Source organism: Crocuta crocuta, unplaced genomic scaffold (genome assembly GCF_008692635.1).
Source record: "Crocuta crocuta isolate KB4526 unplaced genomic scaffold, BGI_CrCroc_1.0 scaffold9, whole genome shotgun sequence".
Classification (NCBI taxonomy): domain Eukaryota; kingdom Metazoa; phylum Chordata; class Mammalia; order Carnivora; family Hyaenidae; genus Crocuta; species Crocuta crocuta.
The window spans coordinates 3,610,152-3,634,582 of NW_027551567.1; the positions used below are offsets into that span (position 1 = coordinate 3,610,152).

At 40.6% G+C, this 24,431-nt stretch overlaps 1 protein-coding gene across 5 annotated transcripts in view; it reads right to left on the reverse strand.

Annotated features, from left to right (window-relative positions):
* The window catches only part of CFAP206 (cilia and flagella associated protein 206), a 72,970-nt gene extending 53,038 nt beyond the window's left edge, over positions 1–19,932 (reverse strand). For 4 of the 5 annotated variants that reach the window (XM_077750304.1, XM_077750308.1, XM_077750305.1 and 1 more), the window contains exons 1-2: positions 18,104–18,187; positions 9,845–10,102 (exon numbers count right to left, since the gene is read on the reverse strand). The gene's annotated coding sequence lies outside the window, so the exon portion shown is untranslated. Of the gene's footprint in view, positions 1–9,844; positions 10,103–18,103; positions 18,188–19,852 lie in introns of those variants that run through there. The other variant, XM_077750303.1, reaches the window with a different exon arrangement.
* Positions 19,933–24,431: the final 4,499 nt, after the last annotated feature.

The window sequence follows — 24,431 nt, forward strand, 5'->3', positions numbered from 1 at the left end:
TTAGTTTTTATACAATAAAATACTTCTCTTCCATGTCCTTACTGTTATATTATTCTTCCACTCATGTAAATGATTGTTTCATGTTACTTGAGACGAAAGAAATAAATAGGACTCTATTACACTTATCATGATGAGCACTGAGTAATGTATAGAATTTTTGAGTCACTATATTGTATACCTAAAACTAATATAACGCTAGATGTTGACAATACTGGAATTTAATTGGTAAATAAATAAATAAATAAATAAAAGACTTACTGTTTGCAAAGCTCTTCTCTATGCATTAATTTGTTAATCCTTAGGTCTTCTCAAAACCTTATTAGAAAGCAAAGTTCCACAAACAGAGGGTTGCTGGAGGGGTTGTGGGAGGGGGGATGGGCTAAATGGGTAAGGGGCGTTAAGGAATTACTCCTGAAATCATTGTTATTGCACTATATGCTAACTAACTTGGATGTAAATTAAAATAAATAAATAATTTAATTTAATTCAAAAAGAAAGCGATGTTCCAAATTACAAAAACAAATAATNGGAGAAAGCAAAGTTCCACAAACAGAGGGCTGCTGGAGGGGTGGTGGGAGGGGGGATGGGCTAAATGGGTAAGGGGCGTTAAGGAATTACTCCTGAAATCATTGTTATTGCACTATATGCTAACTAACTTGGATGTAAATTAAAATAAATAAATAATTTAATTTAATTCAAAAAGAAAGCGATGTTCCAAATTACAAAAACAAATAATGATAGCAAAGAGGTTTTACCTATTTTTTTCCTAAATAGAAAAGTGCCTCTCGATTGAACAAAAGAGCTTCCTGCGTCATGAATCTGGAGTATCACCTGGTTGATGTAGCTCCTTATTTTCTGATCTTACTGTGGATATCTTTTTCTGATCCATTTTGAAGATGTTCATGATCATGTTATTGGCTTAACTGGCAAATAAATTCCTAATTCTGTAGCATGGTATTGGAGGCCTCCATGATTACCCGTGACCTCTCTTTCCAGCTGCATTCCTCATGACCCCTCTTTATGTACTGCTTCATTTACATGTTCCTGACTGGGCCTTTCCTCATACATTTCTCTTTGCTTAGTTTACCCTACCTTCTTCTCACCAAATCTGCCAATTGAGATTCAACTAGTCCTTCAAGGTGCTGATCACAACTAGCCATTACATTTCTCTCAACTCCTACACCTCTTTGTGAATGCCTTCTACGGGGCACTCCTTCTATCTGGCATTGTGTTGTTATTATTATTATTTATAAACCCATCATCTCGCACTACTGTCTGATATATCTCTGTAATTCCTGCAAATTTAGCACAATGAATGCAAACAATAGGTTTTCTGCAAACGCTTAAGAAGTGACCAAACCTACCATCTCAGGCCTAAATTGTCTATACAAGATATGGAAAAATTCAATTTGTAAAGGTTTTCATTACATTTTGGAGTCAAATCACCTTCCTTATTTAGTGCCAGATTTTACCTTAGCGTTTTTGACATGACGTTTGCTATGTCACTGCTAGGTGTTTTTCTACCTAAAATCATGGTTCTGGGAAAAATGAAAAACATCTGCCTAAGGCAATTATTCAAACACTACAATCACATAAGGACCAGGCAACATGACTCTGACTCTGATGCTGACCTTTAGGATGGCTTTAGGTTTTGCAAAAACGATTACATGACCTCAAGGCTGGCTTTACTTTTAGATTCCAGTAATCCAGAAAACACTCCCTTTTCTTTATTTCTCTGCAATGGGTCATAAAGAGTGACACTGACGTGCTGGAAAAAATTACATCTGAATCCACTTATAATTGAAAGAGAATATGTTTGATGATATTTTTTGGAAGTGCCCCCTCTACAAAGAAAGTAGGAGTTGGTTATATAATCATTTATTTTAAAATGTTAATGGTGTGTTTTACTAAGACTCAAGACATCTGATCCACTAATGTCCTCAAGTTTCTGCCAAGGTGACATCATAATGACCACAGATGGTCCTTTGGGAAATGGCTGTCACTTACTCAGGAAGAAAATGCAGTATATTTTCAGCTCAGATTTCTTAGCAACATAAGGAATTAATTTTGTTAAAATCAAAAGCCATTTCGTCTAAAAGCTACTGTTTTTCACCCTTTTCAAGTTCAGCAATTTCCCCCACACCCAAACTTTTTAAAGTTTATTTTCACCCAGATTTTTTCATGTTTCCTTTTAAAGGTTTATATAACCTATCCTCATGACTTAAAAAAATTTTTTAATGTTTATTTACTTAAATAAACATTAGAGAGAGAGAGAGAGACAGAGAGAGACAGAGCATGAGCAGGGGAGGGGCAGAGAGAGAGACACACAGAATCCTAAGCAGGCTTCAGGTTCTGAGCTGTCAGCACAGAGCCCGACATAGGACTTGAACTCACGAACCACGTGATCATGACCTGAGCCGAAGTCAGACACTTTACCAACTGAGCCACCCAGGCAATCCTCTAATGCCGTCCTTTGAGATGAAACAGGGGTAGGTGTTCATAGTATTCCACAAACTGAGTTCTTGGTTTCCCTGAAGGGATGAATCATGGGGCATAACTCTTTAGAAACACAGTTTGTAAGAACTGATTGGTTATTGATAAAAAGCCCTGCCGGAGATCTTCCTTCTCTTCTTCATTTGTGGACTCTTAAAATCTGACCCTTTCTCAACTCTTGCCTGGCTCCTGGCACAGGTAAAGAGCTCAAAGCACATTTAAGTTTTATCACAGTCTGAGAGACATTTAGGGTGAAAACCATATATTTGAAGCAATTTAGAAACTCATCTTAGGCAACTTGCAAGAGAGTTAAAACATTAAACGATTCCTTCTAGGTGCTCCATAACCACTTCTGTTTTTAGCAATAAAATAGATGTGCAAGGCCAGTCATTTTCTGTGAGGCACTCTGCCTGTAATTCCTGTAGTTATTTGCCAGGTAATGGGGCCTGATAGAGAACACAGGTTCACAGGTTTTTTTATTTTTATTTTTTAATGTTTATTCATTTTTGAGAGAGAAAGAGAGTATGCTCGTGCATGAGTTGGGGAAGGACAGAGAGAGAAGGGGACAGAGGATCCGAAGCGGGCTCTGCACTGTCAGCCCAATGTGGGGCTCAAACTCATGAACCATGAGATCATGACCTGAGTCAGTCAGATGCTTAACCAACGGAGCCACCCAGGAGCCCCACAGGTCTTTGATTCTTAATGCTGAGATTCTTAAACTTTCTCCGTTCCTGACAAATTTAGTGTCTTAATGATTTTTTTTTGAGAAGTGCCTAACTATGCTGGGCCTAGGCCAAAACAAGTACCTAATAGGTCCAGACAACTCAGTAGTAGTAGTTTGTGTGGTATGTGACAAATGTCATTGTGTTTCCCTTGAAATTTGAAAATACCCTGCCTCACCCCTGTGAGTTTGCTACAGGACCCTAGACCAACTTGGCACACAGTTGGAGAATGCAGTCTTAATGGTTTAGGGCATTTAACAAAGAATCCAAATCCAACCCATACGTGGTTTCCTAATGAAAACATGACTAAATAAAAATTGCTATGAGAAGTGTCCGGATGGCTCAGATGGTTAAGCATCTGAATTTCTGCTCAGGTTATGGTCTCACAGTTCATGGGATCGAGTCCCACGTTGGGCTCTGAGGTGATCATGTGGAGCCTGCTTGGTGTTCTCTCTCTCTCTCTCTCTCTCTTTCTCTCTCTCTCTCTCCCCCACTCTCTCTCTCTCTCTCCCTCTGCCCCTTCCCCTTGCTTGCTCATTCTCTCTCTCTCAAAACAAATGAAATAAACTTTCAAAAATTGCTATGATTTTACTTCTCTCTAAATAATAAAATGGTAACATGTATCAACATGGGTAGATCTCAAAAACATAACGTGAGATGAAAAAAGGCAAGTGTCAGAATAATGTATACAAAATAAAAGAGCATCTATTTAAAGTTTCTCTCTTATTTATGAATACAAAGGTGTAGTAAAATGAGGACTAGAAGGGCGTGCACTCAGGAGAATGGCCATCTCTAAGGAGGGAAGAAAATGGAACTGAAAAGAGAACAGAAGACCTATATTTTATATGTGCTATTTTATGTGTGTTATTAGAATAGATAAAGCAAACATGACCATGCTATGGACTGAATGTGTTCCCCCAAATTCGTATGCTGAGATTCTACTCTCCCCTGAGGTGGCGTTAGGGGGTGGGGCTTTTGGCAGGAAGTAGGGTCATGAAGATGGAGCCCCAGTGCATGCAACTGGTGCCTTTATATAAAACAAACAAACAAACAAAACACAGACTTGACTTTGTTTTCTCCCTGAGCTCCCTGCCATGTGAGGACACAATGAACCAGACTCCCATCTGCAAGCCTGTCACCAGACACTCCAGATCTGCCGGTGCCTTGATCCTGGATTTCCCGGCTTCAAAACTGTGAGAAATAAATGTCTGTTGTTTAAGCTACCAGTCTGTGGCATTTTGTTCTAGCACCTTGAGCTGATTAGGACACTGACCAAATGTTGACATTTGTTAGTTCTGAGTAGCAGACTCTGTAGGTGCTTCTTATATGACTCTCTGTAATTTTCTATATTAAAATAAGTCAAAACAAACACACAGGAACCAGAAAGTATTGGACAAGAATTAAAAGAATGATTCAGTTATATATATATTTTTTTCTATGTCTGATCAACTTTCATCTTCAGCTATTGCATTTAGTTTTGGATCATAAAATAATTCTGAATCTTTTCTGAGAGTCAGAATAGCCATACGATAACTACTTATACTCTATTGTATTTAAAAACCACAGCAGCTGTGCTTTATAAAATTAGCTGCTTGTTATTCCTAATAAGGTGTAACTTTTGCTACTAATTAGTTCCAGAAGACAGAGTTGCTCAAATTTAACACATTATTGTGTTAACACATTAAATTTAATACATTATGTTAAAGAGACCACGTCTTGATAATTTTTTTTTAATTTCAGTATCTTATATATGGTAGATGCTCAATATGTATCTTTAGAATCCATAAAACTAATTTTTTTAATGTTTATTTATTTATTTTGAGAAATACAGAGAGAACATGAGTAGGGGAGGTGCACACGGAGAGGGAGAGAGGAAGAGTCCCAAGCAGGCTCCACACTGTCAGCACAGAGCCTAATGTGGGGCTCTAACCCACAAACTGTGAGATCATGACCCGAGCCAAAATCAAGAGTTGGATGCTTAAAAGACTGAGCCACCCAGGTGTCCCTTTATGAAACTAATTTATCCTTTTCTCAGAGTCAAAAAAATTTAGCAACAAGAAAAAAACTTCTAGGCATTGTTTACATAGCAGTTTTATAATGTGGGCTGTAGTTATTATTTTAAAAATGTGATATACTCAGATGGTTCAAAATTAAAGGTTTAAACTGATATGCAATGAAAACTAAGGCTCCATTGAACTCCTGATCCCCAGCCACTCACTTCCTCCTACATAGGCAACCAAAATGACCCGTTTTTGTGCATATGTCTGGAAAAGAGATATTTTATCTATCTATATATATATATATATACACAAGCAAATGGATTTATATCCTTTTTTCTCTGTTTATACAAATAGTAACATATTCATGGCTTTAAATACCATCTACAGATGACATTGATTAGACAGTCATTTGGATGTCTAATAAATATCTCCAATTCTACACATTCAAACTCAATTCCCAGTCTTTCCTTTGAACAGGGTCCATCAGTGGCTTCCCTTTCAGTCCATGACACCCCCCAGTCTTCAGGTTGCTCAGTCTTCCATGTCTCCTCCTATTCACACGCCGCATCTACTGTGTCAGAAATGCTTGTTGGCTACTATGAGAACATTTCCAGAATCTGATCACTGCTCACCACCCCTCCCCTGTCACCCTGGTGGCCGCCACCAGCAAGTCTCTTGAAGCTCCCTGCCTCCCCTGGCCTCCGAGGGCTCTCTCTGCTTCCACCATGGTCTTCTGCAGCCTGTTCTCCACAGAGCACAAGACGAAGGCCTTTAAATTCGAGGTCATACAATGCCACTCCGTGCCTCAGATCTCTATAGGGCTCCTCGTTCCTTAGAATAAAAAGTCAACTTCTTTACATGGTCCTGCCTTTGTCTGTCACATCCTACTGTCTTCCTTACTTTCTTCCTACTGCTCTTTCCAAATCCCTCAGCTCAGCCTGGCCCACCTCTCTGCTGACCCCACACCAGCAGACACATTCCCACCCTAGGGTATTTTACTCTAGATCCTACGCCTGGAACTCATCACTCAGGTACTTTTCTGGCAAATTCCGTCAAGATTTTGTTCAACTCTTGCCTTACAAGACTCAACCTGAGGGGCACCTGGGTGTCTCAGTTGGTGAAGCCTCTGACTCTTGATTTCAACTCAGGTCATTTTCAACTCAGGTCATGATTTCATGGTGGTAAGATCAAGCCTCAAGTTGATCTGTGGGTCCGGCTCTGTGCTGAATGTGAAGCCTGCTTGGGATTCTCTCTCTTCCTCTCCCTCTGCCCCTCCCCCACTCTTGCTCTTTCTCTCAAAACAAATAAATAAACATTAAAAAAAAAGAACGAGGCCCAACATCACCAAGGTATTTTTAGTGATGCACATTACCTTCTTTTTTACCCCTGGCCCTCTGGATCTCCCATGCCCTGCTTTACTCTTTTACCCATAAAACCTATCAGTTTCTGATATACTGTATAATGTTCAGGTTCGTTGTTTACTGATTGTCTCCTTTAACAGAATGCAAGCTCCACTACAGTTAAGATCTTCGTCTATTTTTTTTTAATGTTTTATTTATTTCTGAGAGAGAAAGAGAGAGACAGTGTGAGCAGGGGAGGGTCAGAGAGAGAGGAAGACATAGAATCTTAAGCAGGCTCCAGGCTCTGAGCTAGGTGTCAGCACAGAGCCCGATGCAGGGCTCAAACCCACGAACCATGAGATCATGACCTGAGCCGAAGTCGACGCTTAACCGACTGAGCCACCCAGGTGCCCCAAGATCTTCATCTATTTTATGGACATACCCCAAGGGTCTAGTGTGATGCTAGACACATAACAGATGCTCAAGCGTATTTGATGCATATCATTGGCACCTTGACCTTTTCATTAAATGATGTATTCATATATCCAACAAATATATTTTGGAAATCTTAGAAATGTTTCAACAGCACATACTTTTTTCTTAGAGAAGCTTATTACTTCATTGGCATTATATCGTTGGAAAGATATATCATAATTTACATAATTCACACAACCAGTTCTATCTAGATTGATTCTAGTCTTTTATTTTTACAGATAATATTGTATTGATAATCTGGTCCAGTGTTTTACATATGTGAGAACAACCCTTAGAAGTGGAATTACTGGGTCAAAGAGTATATGCTTTTGTATTTTAATAGGTACTGCCAAATTGAATTCTATAGAACTTGTACCAATTTACATTCCCTCCAGCAATGTATGAGAATGTTTGCTCACACTCTCATCAAGGCAGTTTATAAACTTATTATCTTTGCCAGTGTGATAGGTAGACAATGTAGCTTTAATTTGTACGCCTCCTATTTTGATGATTGGAATATTTTTCGGTAGGTTTAACCGACATTTGATTCTCTTCTATTTACTATTTATATTTTTGACCTATTTTTCTATAGGGTTGTTGACTATTTCTTACTGCTTCCTAGAAGTCCTTTATATAGCAGAGATATTTGTCCTTTGTCCGTGATAGGAAATGCAAATATTTTTCTTTCGTTTTGATTTGTCTTTTGGCCTTCTTACAATTTTTGGCCTAGCAGATTAAAAAATATATATGTTTATGAACCTGAATGCACCATGCTTCTTTGTTTAATATTTTAGAGAGATCATGAGCAAGGGGGCAGGGGCAGAGGGAGAGAGAGAGACACAGAGAGAGAATCTTAAGCAAGCTCCATGCTGAGCATGGAGCCCCACATGGAGTTTGATCCCATGACCCTGGGATCATGACCTGAGCCGAAATCAAGAGCTGGACCCTCCACCAACTGAGCCACCCATTTTTTAGCACCGTGTTTATTCATGCTTTTTTGCTTCTGGGTTTTGTGTAAAACATTAATGGCCATCCTCAATCTATTTGAACATTCTCAAGTGGCTTCTTCTAATACTTTTGCAGTTTCGTTTTTACTTTTGAACTTTTGATCCACCTGGAATATCTTTTGATGTGCTGTGAGATAGGAGTTGATAACTTCGCAATGGCTACCCACTTGCCTCCAAGCCATTAATTAATTGAATAAGTCATTTTTTTTTTCACTACTGCAAAGTGCCATAAAATACCTAGGAATAAACCTAACCAAAGATACAGGAGATCTGTATGATGAAAACTATAGAAAACTTACGACGAAATTGAAGAAGACACAAAGAAATGGAAAAACATTCCATGCTCATGGGTTGGAAGAATAAATAGTGTTAAAATGTCATTACTACCCAAGGCAATCTACACATTCAATGCAATCCCAATCAAAATTGCACCAGCATTCTTCTCAAAGCTAGAACAAACTATCCTAAAATTTGTATGGAACCACAAAAGACCCCGAATAGCCAAAGTCATAGTGAAGAAGAAAACCAAAATGGGAGGCATCACCATCCCAGACGTTAGCCTCTACTACAAAGCTGTCATCATCAAGACAGTATGGTACTGGCACAAAAACAGACACATAGACCAATGGAATAGAATAGATAACTCAGAATTGGACCCACAAATGTATGGCCAACTAATCTTTGACAAAGCAGGAAAGAGTATCCAATGGAAAAAAGATAGCTTCTTTAACAGGTGGTGCTGGAAGAACTGGACAGCAACATGCAGAAGAATGAAACAAGATCATTTTCTCAAACCATACACACAAACAAAAAAACCTCAAAATGGATAAAGCCCTTGAATGTGAGACAGGAAACCATCAAAACTCTAGAGGAGAAAGCAGGAAACAACCTCCTTGACCTCAACCACAGCAATTTTTTACTTGACACATCCCCAAAGGCAAGGGAGTCAAGAGCAAAAATGAACTAGTAGGACCTCATCAACATTAANGATCCAAAATCAAATACTCTGTGTTTGAGACAGCATCCCTAAGTTTTCCCTATACTTTTCCATTTTATTCTTTTTTAAAATTTTATGTTTTAGGTTTATTTATTTCTTTTGAAGAGGGGAAGGGCAGAGAGAGAGGGAGAGCAAGAGAATCCCAAGCAGGTTCTGTGCTGTCAGAGCAGAGCCCAACACGGAGCTCAAACCCACAAACTCTGAGATCATGACCTGAGCTGAAATCAAGAGTTCTACGCTTGACCCCCTGAGCCACCCGGGCACCCTCATTTTATTCTTAAATTTTCTCTGTGCCATTGATTCTTGCATCTACCCATGCCCAGCACTCCTGTTTCAGGTTTTAATGACATATAGTGAAAAGGCCCATCCCTCACAGGTACTGTCCGAATTTGTTAACTATTCCTGCTGCTTATTTTTCCACTTGAATTCAGAAACAGCCTGTCTATTACCTTCCAAAACAATGCCAGGACCCAGCCCCGGATCAAGAACAAAAGCAACAACAGCCACCCTGAAGTATTTCTCTGGTTTTCTCTTACATTCAGGCTCTCCAGCTCCAATCTTGGCTATTGCCTTTAGCATACTGAAATCACTGGAAAACAAAGTCTTTCCCTGGTCTTTCTCTGAGCAAATTCTTTCTGGGGTTTGGTCACAGGGGCAAGCATAGTTTCCTCTGCACGACTGCCTTAGGCTGTTGTCCCGGGCTCTGAGCTTCAGCAATTCTGTTATCCTTTTATTCGGTTTTTCCTTAGCAGTTCATGCAATCACATAATTTAAAGTGGTTTGTTCAAAATCGCAATTATAAGGGACTTACCATAATACGCTTTTTATTAACTTCTTTTAGACACATGTCTTCTAATCCTGAAACAATCTTGCAGTCATTCCGATTCAACGTGTATATTACGATTGTGTCCTTTAAATGTTTAAGTGTGTTTTCCACTTGAGCTCTTAGAGGTTCAGAGACACGACTGGTTTCTATGCAACTGCCCAGGTGAAGCACATACTCTATTTGCTGCTTTCCATTCCTTAGCGAAGTGCTTAACATCTGCAGTCAATAAACATACTCCACAGGCTCAAAGAGAGAAAAAGGAATTGAGTCAAAGAATTTTAAAATAACTGTCAGCAGGCTTTTCATAAGATTACATTTTTAAAAGCTACAATACAAGAAGTTCTACCCCTCATAAACTAAATATACTTTAAAATCTACAAATGGTAGATAAGCTATAATTCACACACCACACACACACACACACACACACACACAGGCGCGGGTGCACGCAGACTGAGAAAACAAGATAGAATGAAGTTGGTTCATCCTACAATTTAGAATAAATGGCTTTAGAGTCTGCATGGGAAATGCAGAACCGTATGTGTCCTGTGGTCTCATTTTTACAGGCATGAAAAATAACTAACATTTGGAGTACTTCCTTTGTCTCAAGAACTACACTAAGCATTCTATTGAATCCTCAACAAGACCTCGTGTCTGGGTACAATTTTATCTGTACTTTGTGGATGAAAATATATAAGCAATTTGCCTAATGCCAGCCGCTACCAACTGGTAGACCCAGATTCGCCCCTAGAAAGCTGGACTCCAGATCTCTATGCTGCTAGGAGGCTTAAATAGGATGCTAGAAAGGGAGCATTTGCAGGTTTCTTCCTAGATAGGGTAATTATAAATGATTTTTTAAAATCAGCTTTATGAACGTTTAATAGGCATAATAAAATTCACTAATTGTGTACACAATTAGATACATGTTTTTATTTTTTTAACATTTAAGTATTTTTGAGAGACAGAGAAAGAGAAGGGAAGGGGCAGAGAGAGAGAGAGAGAGACAGAATCCGAAGCAGACTTCAGGCTCCGAGCTGACAGCACAGAGCTGGACATGGGGCCCAAACCCACCAACTGTGAGATCATGACCTGAGCCAAAGTCAGTTGCTTAACCAACTGAGCTACCCACGCGCCCCTAGATACATGTTTTTAAAAATGTATTCAGTGGTATTATCATCACCAAAATTGTAATATTGAACATTTTCATCACCCCAAAAAATTCCTCCGTGCATCTTCACAATTGACCCCTTTGCCCCCATGCCCCCTGGCTCCTGGGAACCCTCTGATCTCTTTTCTTTCTTTCTTTTTTTTTTTTAATGTTTTATTTATTTCTAGGAGAGAGAGAGGGCGCGCGCATGAGCAGGGGAGGGTCAAAGAGAGAGGGAGTCACAGACTGAAACAGGCTCCAGGCTCTGAGCTGGCAGTCAGCACAGAGCCCGACGCGGGGCCCGAACCCACGAACCGCGAGATCATGACCTAAGCGAAAGTCGGACGCTTAACCGACTAAGCCACCCAGGCGCCCCTGATCTCTTTTCTTTCATGAGAGTTTTGCCTCTCCTAAATTTCATATAAATTAAATCATGTAGTAGTTGTCTTCTGAGGATGAATTTTTAAATTTACCATAATGCATTGGAGATTCATTATGTTGTTGAATGTATCGGTAAGTTGTTACTTTAAAAAAATTTTTTTAAGTTTCTATTTATTTTGAGAGACAGAGAGAGCAGAGGAGGGGCAGAGAGAGAGGGAGAGAGAATCTCAGGCATGCTCTGTGCTGTCAGCGCTTAGACCAATGCCGGGCTTGAACTCAGGAGCCGTGAGATCACCACCTGAGCCAAAACCAAGAGTCTGATGCTTAACCTTAACCAACTGAGCCACCCAGGCGCCCCGGTAAGCTATTACTTTTTATTATTGAGCGATATTCCATTGTATGGGTACACCACAATTTGCTTATTTGCCAATCGATGGACATTTGGGTTATTTTCAGTTTAGGGCAATTACAAATAAAGCTGCTATGAACATTTGAATACAAATCTTTGTTTGACATATTTTAATCTCTCCTGAGTAAATACTACAAATAAGACTTCTGGGTCAAATAGTATCATGTAGTCATATAAAATTGTATTTATCTTTATCCAAAATTTCCAAATAATTTTTCAAAATGCGTGAACCATTTTGTATTTCCCCCAGCAATGGGTATGTGTTCTAGTTACTCTATATCCTTGTCTACGCTTGGTGTTGTCTATATTTAAAGTTTAGGCATTAGTGTGTGGGTATGTGTATAGTAAGTGGTACTTCATTGTGGGGTTTTCTTTCAACAAATATTTATTGAAGGCCTATTATTTATCATGTACCGTGCTATACACAGGGAATAAAATGGTTAGTAATGTAGAGTTGATCCCTACCTCATAGAGCTTAAAGACCAGAGGGGAAGACAAATAAGCAATTACAACAGAGAATGCTAAGCAGTAGTGCATTACGGCGCCTCCTAACACAAGTATCTCCAATTTTGTACCCCCCAAGCCTTCTTTCCCATAATCAGTACATTTAGATGCAAAGTTGCTCAGAGAAATAGAAAAAAAAAAAGAAGACCTCCATAGAATGGTGATTTTAAATTCCATAAATTCCATATTAAATACATTTTTATACATACTAGCTGCTTTGTCAGTATCTACATCCTGAAAATCAGTTTGAAAATCACAGTCTTTTAGAACTCTCGAGACTTGTAATTAGGTTCTGAGGATACACCGGGAGATCTACAACTTTTCAGTCTGGAAGCAGATAAAGACACGCTACCAGATCACTCTGTTACAGCAGTTAGTGGAGTACTGCCTGAGCAGAGGTGACGCAAAGCACAGGGTAAACCAAAACAATGGCATTTCTCCTAGTAATGGAGAGAGCTGGGGAGGGCTTCACAGAAGCGGCATCAAGATCTTCAGTGGTGAATTATCAAGTCCAGGGGTGGGATGAAAGAAGGTATCCAGGTGGAAGTAGCTGGGGATACTTCACCTGTGTAAGACATAACTTTCCCAGAATGGCAGACCACTACCTCTCAGATGTCATACAAAGTTATCTGAACCAATAAAATAATGATTAAAAATCCGGTATCTAGAGAATCCTCCATTCAAGCAAAGATACAGGAGAAAAGCTCTCCCAGAAAATATGGACTAGGCGTAGCCCCACACGTTCTCAGTTTACCACAGCTGATATTAATCAGTTCTGAACAACTGGGTAGGAAACTAGTCCATTGCTTAGTGGGAAAGAGCCAAAGACAGCAGTCATTGTGAGCAATAGTGAAATTGAGAAAAGTCGACTTGGCAAGGGTTCTTAATTTGTACTTAATTTGAAGTTCACAAAGCTCTCCTTCCAATTTGGAGTACTTCAACAGGAAAGAAGGGACGTTTTTGTCTTGAATGAAAGGATCCTGGCTTAAGTAAGAAAGGGAGTAGCCTGCTTTGGTAAGGAAACATAAACTCTAAGCCAATTCTCCTAGAATTTCAACAGGAGCCAATGCAATGCGTATTCCATTCCACCAAACTAACATCCATGATGCTTCTGAACTGAGATTCACCAGAAAATCCACTGAAATGTCATTCCAAGTACCATTACTTCTTTGTGAAATGTGAAACTTTCTTTTCTTTCACTGTTTAGCCCCAGGGAGGTCCTTAGGCTTGAAAGACTAGCCCTTGTCATTTTACAATTAGATGCTGTGCAAGCTTAAGCATTGTAAGAGACTAATTTTCTCTATCTGTAAAATTAAGCTAGTAATATGTACTTCATGGGAGTTTTGTAAGGTAAAGTATGTTGAGATCTTAATAGAAAGCTGGCACCTAATAAAAATATAAACAAAAAAATATGTTCATCACCCCATCTCTCTGGCCAAGGTACTGCAGGCCTATGATCTGTAAAAAGATACCCTGTAGCAGTTTGACTTATCTCAGAAAGCCTGTTTCCCCAAACATGTCCTCCTACCAATAACATATCTGTGCATCTCAAGATATCCTGAAGCATTATTTCCTCTATAGTATGGGCTGGGGATCCTCAAGGTGATTAGAGGAAGAAGGCACACAGGAAGATCATTTAACAGGGAATAAAATTTGCACTATGAACAAAATGAAACACAAAATTCAAATCCTAATCAGTTTGGAAAAATCGTTTCAATTGAATACCCCAAAGAGAAAAGCCTGAGTTGCATATTGATCCTTTTATTCAGAGGCTGAATGGTGAAGTCACCTAAGGACTTCCCAGGTTTTTCTTTCTTTTTCTGTGTAGTCTCTGGCTGTTCCCATTTCAAAATGGCCGTGGCTGCTTTCCAAGGGAATGTTCAGGAGGGCAGCTGCCTTGGAGGTTGGTCATCAGGACTCCTCAGCATTAAGATGTGCACATACAGGCCTGCTAGAAGCCTCGTCTAGCTGTTAGAGGTAGGCAGGTCCATGGCTGCATGCTGCCCTGCCTCTTAGTCCCAAAGTCTGTTTTTGGCTGTCTTTCAAAAAGAGTCCCTCCAAAAATAAAAATAAAATAAAAATAAAAGAGCCCCTTAACAGACACTGTATTCAATAACTTAAAAGAGGCAAACCAGGGCATCTAGGTGGCTCAGTTGCTTGAGCACCCACTCTTGATTTCAGCTCAGATCACGATCCCAGGGTCATGGGATCAAGCCCCACATGGGGCTCCATGCTGAGCTTGCTCGCTCTCTCTGTCTCTCTCGCTCTCGCTCTCTCTCTCTCCCTCCCTCCACTCCTCTCCCCCACTCATGTGCTCTGTCTCTCTTTCTCTAAAATTTAAAAAAAAAAAGGCAAACCACTTGTAGTATTTAACACAATCTCAAAGCCTTGATTGTAAATGGTGAGATGGCCAGTGTTGGGAGTCGTTTCTGAGCTCATAGGTTGAGAAAGAACTCCCTATGAGGTTAAGGTAAGTTGCACTGATGATATCCACCCCCACCCAATTGTTTCTGCTTGGAGCACTGACGCCCAAGGCATCTTTGTTGATCAGTATTCATAGTGACTTATTCTGGCCTTGAATATGCTGATTGCACCCTGTGAAGGAACCTATTATAGGAACTTCTTTTGTGATTATGGGAGCAAACATTGTATTTCCTGAAAGACCTGTTTTTCTTCATATTTCCCCTTAAGCAAACAAGCTATTGACCCCTGCTCACAAAGAACTAACTTCACCCTTTTTATGCTGAAAACAGTGTCTTCTGTGCTAAAGATACCTTCCTTCCCCATAGGAGAAGCATCTAAATCCCCTGCCTCAATCACTATTGATAAAGGTTATGCAGGAGTCTTCTACAAATCTACGTTCTGGGAAATTCTTCCGTATCAAAGAAATCTGTCATCAGAAATCATTGTCTTAGGCAAATGCCACTTCTCTGCCGTCCCCCAAACACTTAATTATAAAGTTGAGCCCCAGTCAGAGCGGAGATGCCTGCCTGGTGCCCAGAAAGAATATCTCGTGGCTCCCTCCCTCCCTCCCTCACCAACACTGTCCCTCCTTCAGGGACCCGGGACCTGCTGGAGCCGGCCCCCCAGCATTGCCGCGCCATGTCCAGCTTCTCAAGGTACACCACTACTTTTTCTTCTAGCAGTCCCATAATCCAGCAGTTGACATCGTGCTGGGAACCATCAGGGCCCGCCTGGAAGACCCGGTACCCAGCAGCTCAGGGGCTAAGTGCAGTTGGCAAGTGTGTTGTAGGGCGCAGTGCTGACCCTGGCGCGGAGCAGCAAGAGGGGGGCGAGCAGCCAGCAGGGGGAGACCCACACCGGCAGGGCCGCAGAGGAGGCAAGGAGGTCAGGGGCCAGAGAGTCTCACTGTGGTTTTATTTGTGTTTCCCCAATACTAATTCTGAATAGCTTTTCATGTATTTAATTGCCATCTTAAAAAATGTTAATGTATTTGTTTTTGAGAGAGGAGAGAGAGAGAGAGAGAGAGAGAGAGAGAGAATCCCAAGCAGGCTCCATGCTCTTAGTGCAGAGCCCGATGTGGGGCTCAAACTCACAAACCATGAAATCATGACCTGAGCCAAAATCAGGAGTTGGACACCTGACACACTGAGCCACCTAGGCTCCCCTAACTGCCATTTGTATATCTCCTTTGGTAAAGGGTTCAAACTTTAGCAGGGAGGATTGTTTGCCTTCTTACTGAACTGTGAATGTCCTTTACATATTCTGCACTCATGCCCTTAATCAGATGTATATTTCCCAAATGTTCCCCCTTATTTTGTGGCTTGCTTTTTGAGTTCAAAATATTTTCTAAGTTCACTTATGCTTTGTTCTCTGACATGTGGGTTCTTCAGAGGTTCTTTAATTTCCAAATATTTAGGGATTTTTCACATATCTGTTATTTTTTTTATGTTTATTTGTTTGTGAGAAAAAGAGAAGGGAAAGGCAGAGAGAGACAAGGACAGAGGATCAAAAGCAGGCTCTGCACTGACAGCAGTGAGCCCAAGGCAGGGCTCGAACTCATGAACCGTGAGATCATAACCTGAGCCGAAGCTGGACACCTAACTGACTGAGCCACCCAAGTTCCCTTCTTTCTGTATTTCTAATTTAATTCAGTTGTAATTAAAGAATATATTTCATATACTTTCAACTGTTTTTTGTGGTAGGAACCCCTCCCTAAGGAGAAAGAAAAAAATGAAGAGAGGGGAGAAGACTTCAAGGTCACCTAGATATGCGTCCAGCTGCCTACACCCCCTATGTTCTTGTAAACTGAAACAACTTAATCAGACTGCATGTTTATGTGTGTTACCATATATGGGAGACAAAGAAATAGAAAATGTATAAAAAAAACTATGCCATATGAGGTGGACCGCTCAGTTCTTTTGGGTAGGAACCCAATTGAGCGGTGCCGGCACGAATAAAGTTGCTTCCTGGAAAGAAAAGCCTCGGTGTCACGACTTTCTGTGCGAGAAACAGATGAACCAATCTCTTTATCATTTTGAAATGTCCCTTTTTCCCCGGATAAGATTGATTGTTCTTAAATCTCCTTTGCCTATTATTAATATAGCCACTCTACCTTTCTTTTGACTAGTGTTTGCGTGGAATTGTCATTTTTCATCCTTTTACTTTTAACCTATCTCTGTGTCTTTATACCTAACTTGGATTTCTTGTGGGTGGCGAATCGTTGAGTCTTGCTTTTTTATCCAATCAGACGCTCTCTGCATTGTAATTAGTGTTTATACCATTTACACTGAATGTAAGCATCCATATAGCTGGGGAAACCTGCCATACCAATATTCATACTCTATTAATCTCCTCTCTTTGTTCCATTTTCTCTGCCTTCTTTTGGATTAATTGAATATATTTTGTGGTTCCGTTCATACATTATTGGCTTAGTTGCTATCACTACCTGCCTCTGTTCCAGTGGTTGCTCTAGGACTTACATTGTGCATCTTTAACTTATTCATGGGCAAATACTATACCACTTCACACGGGTGTGTAAGAGTCTTACTACAGTAATGCTTCCATCTCCCTTCTCCCATGTGGTGTAACTGTTGTCATACATATTACTTCTACATATGTTATAACCCCCACAATACATTATTTGTCTTCAAATAACCAGTCACAAGTAGGTGAAAATGAAGGGAAATATCTTACACATTTACTCACCTATTTATCACTCCCAACATTCCTTATTCCTTTATGTGTTACAACGAGAGACACAGAGACCAACCGAGACCACTGAGGCCGAATTAAGGGAGTCTTTATTACTGGCCGGGACCACACAGAGTTAACACAGAACTCTAAGTGTGTGGCCCTGAGCCCAAGGACTTAGGGCTTTTCATGAGCAAGCAGTCAAGTGGGCAGTGCAGAAGCCGTTGTACTGAGGTTATTGTAACACGGCTACAAAGTGATAAAGAGAGCAGCCCTTATCCTGGTTTGTAGGAAAACATTCGTTATTTTGAATTTTTTTAAAATTTATTTCTAGGAGAGAGAGACAGCGTGAGCAGGGGAGGGTCAGAGAGAGAGGGAGATACAGACTCCGAAATTGGCTCCAGGCTCTGAGCTGGCAGTCAGCACAGAGCCCGACGCGGGGCTCGAACCCACCAACCGCGAGATCATGACCTAAGCGAAAGTCGGACGCTTAACCGACTAAGCCACCCAGGCGCCCCAAACATTTGTTATTTTGAAGGCAAGGTTTAGAGTTTGGGGGAGCTTCAAGAGAATAGCCATTATCTCAAGGACAAAATATGCAAACTGTGTCATACATAACCATTAACAGGAACATTACCCCTTGTCTTACCTGTTTGTTTTTTTCCTTGCACCTGAAGATAGTCACGTAGCCCTCCAAGTGCAGGCCCAGAAAGTAAATTCTGGGTCAAGGTGGAAGGACTGAGGTTACATTCATGTGCAACATATGTATATCCAACTTCTAATCTGATGTCACTTCCTGCTGCCTCAAGAACTTTCATGCATATTACTTATACTGCAGATGTGCTAATAATAGATTTGCTCAGCTGTTGTTTGTCTGAGAAAGTCATTATTTTGCCTTCATTTTTGCAGAATGTTTTACTGGGTAGAACTGGTTTTGTTTTTCTCTCTCAGTACTTTAAAGATGTTGCTACATTGTTTTCTGGCTTGTTTAGTTACTGATCGGAAGCTTGAAGTCAGCTGTGGTTCTTTGTTCCTCCCTAGGTAAAGTATCTTTTTTCTCTGGTTGCATTTGAGCTTTTTTCTTGATCACTTACTTTTCAGCAGTTTGATAGATGTGCTTCAGTGCTTCTTTTTATTTATTTTGTTTGGAGTTTAGTAAGCTTCATGAATCTGTGGCTTTATATTTTCCTCAAATTTGGAATATTTGGTAACCCACTACCTCCTCCCCATTTCAACAGACACTCTGGCTTCTGTTCCTCCTTAGTGCAACCTTGCCCTTCACACTCACTTCTGTACCCTTCTGCATGCTCTTTCTTAGCCTTCCTGGTACCTCCCTCCTCCCCAGTTCTGCTCTCATGCTGTACTCACAGGCCCTCTTTCTTCAACCCAATCTTAGGGTACTGTCTCAGTTCCCAGCCTGATGCTTCCACCAGCCTCCTATTCCTTCAGCTTCCATCAATACCTTCTTTTCACTCTTCTCCCAGCATGAAACACTCATCCCTCAGGTGTTCTCAGCCTCAGTCAAACTTCAGTCTATTACCCTAGTTCTTTCAAATCAACCCCCAGGTCTCCTAACCACCTAACCTCCAAATTCCATTCATATCTCTGGATCTAGCCTTTCTTTCTCAGGCTGGAATTCACTTTTGCTGAGGTTCTGCCAATACCTGCCTCCTTTCTCCGTCCCTACCACATTCCTGCCCACTCTTGTTCTTAGCCCCTGGGGTCATTCTTAAATGCTCAGACCCTCTTCTCTCTGGCTTTAGCATGTCCACTCTGCCCTGGCAGTCTCCATGAGGCCATAATTCTTCTTACCTTCTCTTTCTTCCCAAAGCATGATGTTTACTTAAGTAGAGATTTAAATCAAATATCAAGTAAATAACACAGAGAAGAGTTCTTAGATATGGGGGAATTAGGAAGAGGGTATGCGATGATTGCCTTTTGTTATCTGATCCAAAGAGCCTACAAAACCGTATTAATACAAAAAGGTATATTTCATTTTCAGTTAATTATTTCAATAGCAACCTCTTTTATTGTTTTCACCTCTTAACTGGAAATAAAGAATATTAAATTATTTTTTATTAATTATTCAGAAATTAAGGAATAAAATGCAAAAAAAAGAGTGATACATAATTCTAGGCATCTCCTTAACAATATATTGTGCATATTGTTATGTTGCAAAGTTAGGATGAGTCATAAAGTCAAGATCAGATACACACTTCAAGTAGACTGAATTACCAAATACTACCTGTTTGCCAAGAAGTCTTCTCAGTGTATCAGTGTCCTTATGCAGGCAGATAAGGCAGGATGAGACACCGGGAGTGATTGGACATACCTCTTGGAGACTGGCTTGTCTAAATTCCTTCACAATAGAATAGTGGAGTTCATTCTCACAACTTACCTGTTATGTTTAGGATGGTTCCTGGCCAGAGTCTACTGAGTGGATCTGTAAGACCAGTGAGCATGAAGCCAGACTATGACCCTCTGCAGCTGCCTGGAACTGAGTGACCATAGTTGCAAGATTTTCTTTTGTATCCTCCTGAGGCCTTTCCCAAAGAGGCTGGGATTCTCCTTGGCTTTTAAGAACCCAGAGATCATATTTCATCAGATAGGAGTCTGTTGGGCTAAACCAGTGGACGAAATAACCGTCTACTTTTGGCCACCTGACAATTTTGAGAAGAGAAAACTCTGAGGGAAGTAGGAAACTTTTCCCTTCAGATTGTAGGAATCACTTGGCTGGGAACAAAATTTGCATCATGCCATTCCTTCACTAACGTGGACAGGACTTAGCACAAGGCAAAAAAAAAAAAAAAAAAAAAAAAAACAACGACCAAAAAAAAAAAAAAAAGCGCCTTATCATAAGGGGAACTTCATCAATGCTTTCTGTTTGAATTCGTTAGCATATTGAAGCTTCTGGATGCTCTTTTCCCAGGACTCCAGACNTCCTTCACTAACGTGGACAGGACTTAGCACAAGGCAAAAAAAAAAAAAAAAAAATCAGGCTAGAAGGCAGCTCACGGTAAATATTAACATCTGCCAGTACGGCATAACATGAATTAGGAAATGGGGCTGTGAGTGCATCATTGTTGCTTCTCCTGCCACTGACAATATTTGAACGTATGTCTTCATTATCTTTTTATTCACCTGGCTCACTTCTCCAAGAGTAAAGACTACCACCTATCTCATGTGCCAAGAACTCAAGCATCCAACCTAGTACCTGATGTACAGTATATACCTGATGCATGTTGAATAAACGAAAGTAATAATGAATATCCCATGCGTCTCTATATATCCCATATGTTTCTAGAGATTGTATTCTCTGGATTGTAGAGGTTCTAGAAATATGAGATTTCTGGGGCGCCTGGGTGGCTTAGTCGGTTAAGCGTCCGACTTTCGCTTAGGTCATGATCTCGCGGTTCGTGGGTTCGAGCCCCTCGTCGGGCTCTGTGCTGACTGCCAGCTCAGAGCCTGGAGCCTGGAGCCTGTTTCAGTCTGCGACTCCCTCTCTCTCTGACCCTCCCCTGCTCACGCTGTCTCTCTCTCTCTCTCTCTCCTAGAAATAAATAAAACATTAAAAAAATTAAAAAAAAGAAATATGAGATTTCTAACTGAAATCTATAACTGTGGATAATTCTATTATGTAATTAAATGATAGTCCTTCAAATGGGCAAAATGGTACAAGTAGCCCTGCTTGGGAAGACTGAGTCAGGAGTGAGGGGATAGGAAATACCTATGCAGTATAAAGTTATATATCAAGGATCCTGACTGGCTCTGGAGTTTGTATGGGTCCTCAGCAGACAGGTCTCAAAGTCCAGTGGCAGGAAATAGACACCCATATGAGTAAGAAGAGAGCTATGAGAAATAGGAAATATCACATATGGTCAAGAGTAAACAAAAAACAACAAAAAAAAGCAGACTAACGGACTTGGATCCTTGAAAATGTTAAGACATAACATGAAGTTGCTATGTAAAAGGGGGTAATTTTAACTTCATTCAACTCAATATTAAAGTGTTTGTATTTGTAACTAACTAGAGTAAAGCCTGCTTATTTTCAGTCCTATAATTTGGAATCAGATAGCAATGGGTTGAACGCATCTGAATTTCTCAGATAGCGTGACCTCATGCAGAATACCTAACCTCAAAGTGCCTGAAATTCTTTGTCTGGTTTCTGTGAGGCAGAAGTGGAATAATGCAGGTGAAGCGCTCACACGTTGCCTGGCTTATGACAACGGGACCACAAATGGCAATGCTTTGTTCTTTCCTTCTCTGAGTGATGTCAGCCAAGCAAGAAGAGTTTATTAGAGGCAACTGAATGTCAAACTCCTCTGATCTGTTAGTGAATCTAAATGTTGCCAATAGTGTCTACCTGGTATCAGTGTAAATAAGGCCCCCAGAACTAGAATATGGAGGATTTAAATAGATCAAGAGGAATCCAAGTTAGAGAGAGAAAACATCAGAGTGACTTCTTTGTAGCATAAAGGTCCCTTGACTACTTAATAGCCCAACTCCTGTGCCATGTGATGAAGATGGGTGGGGGCTTCTCCATCTCTCCTAGTGGTACCATGCATCTGTTTCCCAGCCTGCAGCTCTATTTTCTCTAAAAACAAAATTTTTTGCTGGTGGTGGTGGAATGACTTCTAGAAAATTAAACTGAAGTCATTTCTTAGAATCCCCCGATTAAGTTCCCAGATGGCTTCCAGGAATTAATATAGCTTCCTATATATCAGAAGCTATGGGAACTGCATACACTTCTATTGTATAGGTGACCTCTAAAACAACTAAGAAAAATGTACTCCTTCAAGTCTCCTTAAAAGGGGTTTCCAAAATGTTTCCAATTTTAATAATTTCCATTGGGCTTAGTATCTAAGGTCTATAATGATCTCGTTAGGTATTGTACTCAAAGTAAATGATACCAGGAGAGTTAAAGTTTCTCAACTCATGTTGTGCTAAAAAAAAATTTGGTTCACTCAAGGAATCTTTTTGAAAATAGTCTGATTTAGTGTCAGTTGAGTTTCCTTAGAAAACCTTGGAGTAAGTGTCCCACTGAGATGTCAAAAACATACCTCATTATCAATTTTCACTTATCTTGAAGATTCTCACCTTTGAGTACAGGCAACTGATCTTTTCAGAAACCCAGGGGGAATCTGTCCTTCTTGACTTTGGAGTAGTGGGAGGGGGCTATTGGGTATGTCCCTCCATAAATTCACCCCTGGGGCTTGGTATCTGGAAGAGCTCATCAAGCACATTTGGGGAAAGTTGTCCAGTTCTGTTCCCCTTCATTCTTGGCTCTCAGCTATGGCTACTGGGACATCCAGGGTTCTGCACAATAATTCAGAATTTCCCTGCTACAATTGGCAGTTACTCAGTGTTGACACAGGCACTAGATTAGGCTGACATGCTGTAACTGTGGGAAAACACACGGGCTTGCAGTCAAATAAGTTCTGTGATCTTCAGCAAGGGACTTTGCTTCTCTGAGTCTCGGCTGCTGCATTTTCAAAGTGGGGGTCCTCTTGGGCATGGAGGAGGGCACTTGTTGGGATGAGCACTGGGTGTTGTGTGGAAACCAATTTGACAATAAACTAAGAAAAAAAAAAAAAACACACCCAAAGTGGGGTCCTCGTAGGAAGATTACAGTGTTGCTATCAGATTTCATTAAGATTTAGTAAGGAACCTAGTACACAATCTGATACCCAGCACATGCTCAGTAAGTGACATTGGTCTATTTTCCATTGTGTCATTTTTTAATCCATCAGGGTCATCCTTATCAATGCCATAGAAACAAGAGACTGAGAGGTCCCATAGAATGTGGCACTGGAAATATGAGTGACATCTTATTTTTAGTCTACCATCAGCCTTTCTTGCTTTTTAGGGCAAACTATGCATCCACTTTGAACTGTTAATTCTCGGGGGTATATTATCTGGGAAACATTCAAACGAGGAAGAACTATGGTTCAGGTGACCAAATCAGGGTGAAGGATTTGGGTAAGAGCAAAGATGACGTTCCTTCAGTCTGGACCTGGGAGAGGTAAAGCTGTATGAGAACAAGAGAAGTGAAAGAAGACCCTCCCACCATGGTTGGTGCTGACTCCAGACTCTGAGGTGAGTGACAAATGGGGACCTAGGATCAGGTCAATCTGTCCTGATAGGACTTTCTCTGATCACTCCCTATGACGGGAGGATGATTAGTATTTTGGGAGAGTGGGCATGTAAGTCCTCTGATGGATCCAAATTACTTTGACAGCTCTAAGGAAGCTGTTGGTTGGGATTGAGGTAGAAGCAGGGACTGCAGTATGGACAAGGAAAATACTAAAAACACATAATTTAATTTCTTCCAATCTGATTGAAGACTGAGAAGCTAGATTTCCTTTTTCTTTTTTTTTTTCGTTTTTTTTTTAATGTTTTATTTATTTCTGAGAGAGAGAGAGAGACAGACAGTGTGAGCGGGGAGGGTCAGAGAGAGAGGGAGATACAGAATCCGAAGCAGGCTCCAGGCTCTGAGCTGTCAGCACAGAGCCCGACGCGGGGCTCAAACCTACCAACTGTGAGATCATGACCTGAGCCGAATTCGGACGCTCAACTGACTGAGCCACCCAGGTGCCCCTAGGTTTCCTTTTTCAAACCAAAAATACATTGCCTGCTTTCTTTTCATGTTACCCACTATGTTACTGATGCCAGAGTCATGCTTAATTGTGGCCATAAAGTGAATCCCTTCAGAAGACAGTTTCCGTCTGTTTCCCTATGGTATGTGCTCAGATTTGAATCTGGTGGCTGACTCCAATAACTTAGATACCACAATGTTAGGTATGACTTTCTTTGACTTCTATGAGACAAAAATAATGCATGACATAGAGAACATACCACGTTCTTCCTGTTCTCATCACAGAACCCACAAAGACACAATACAGACTTACAGAGTACTAACCAGGCGCCAAGGCCTTGGCATTCAGGCTGAACAAAATAATGACTAAAACCACGGAGTG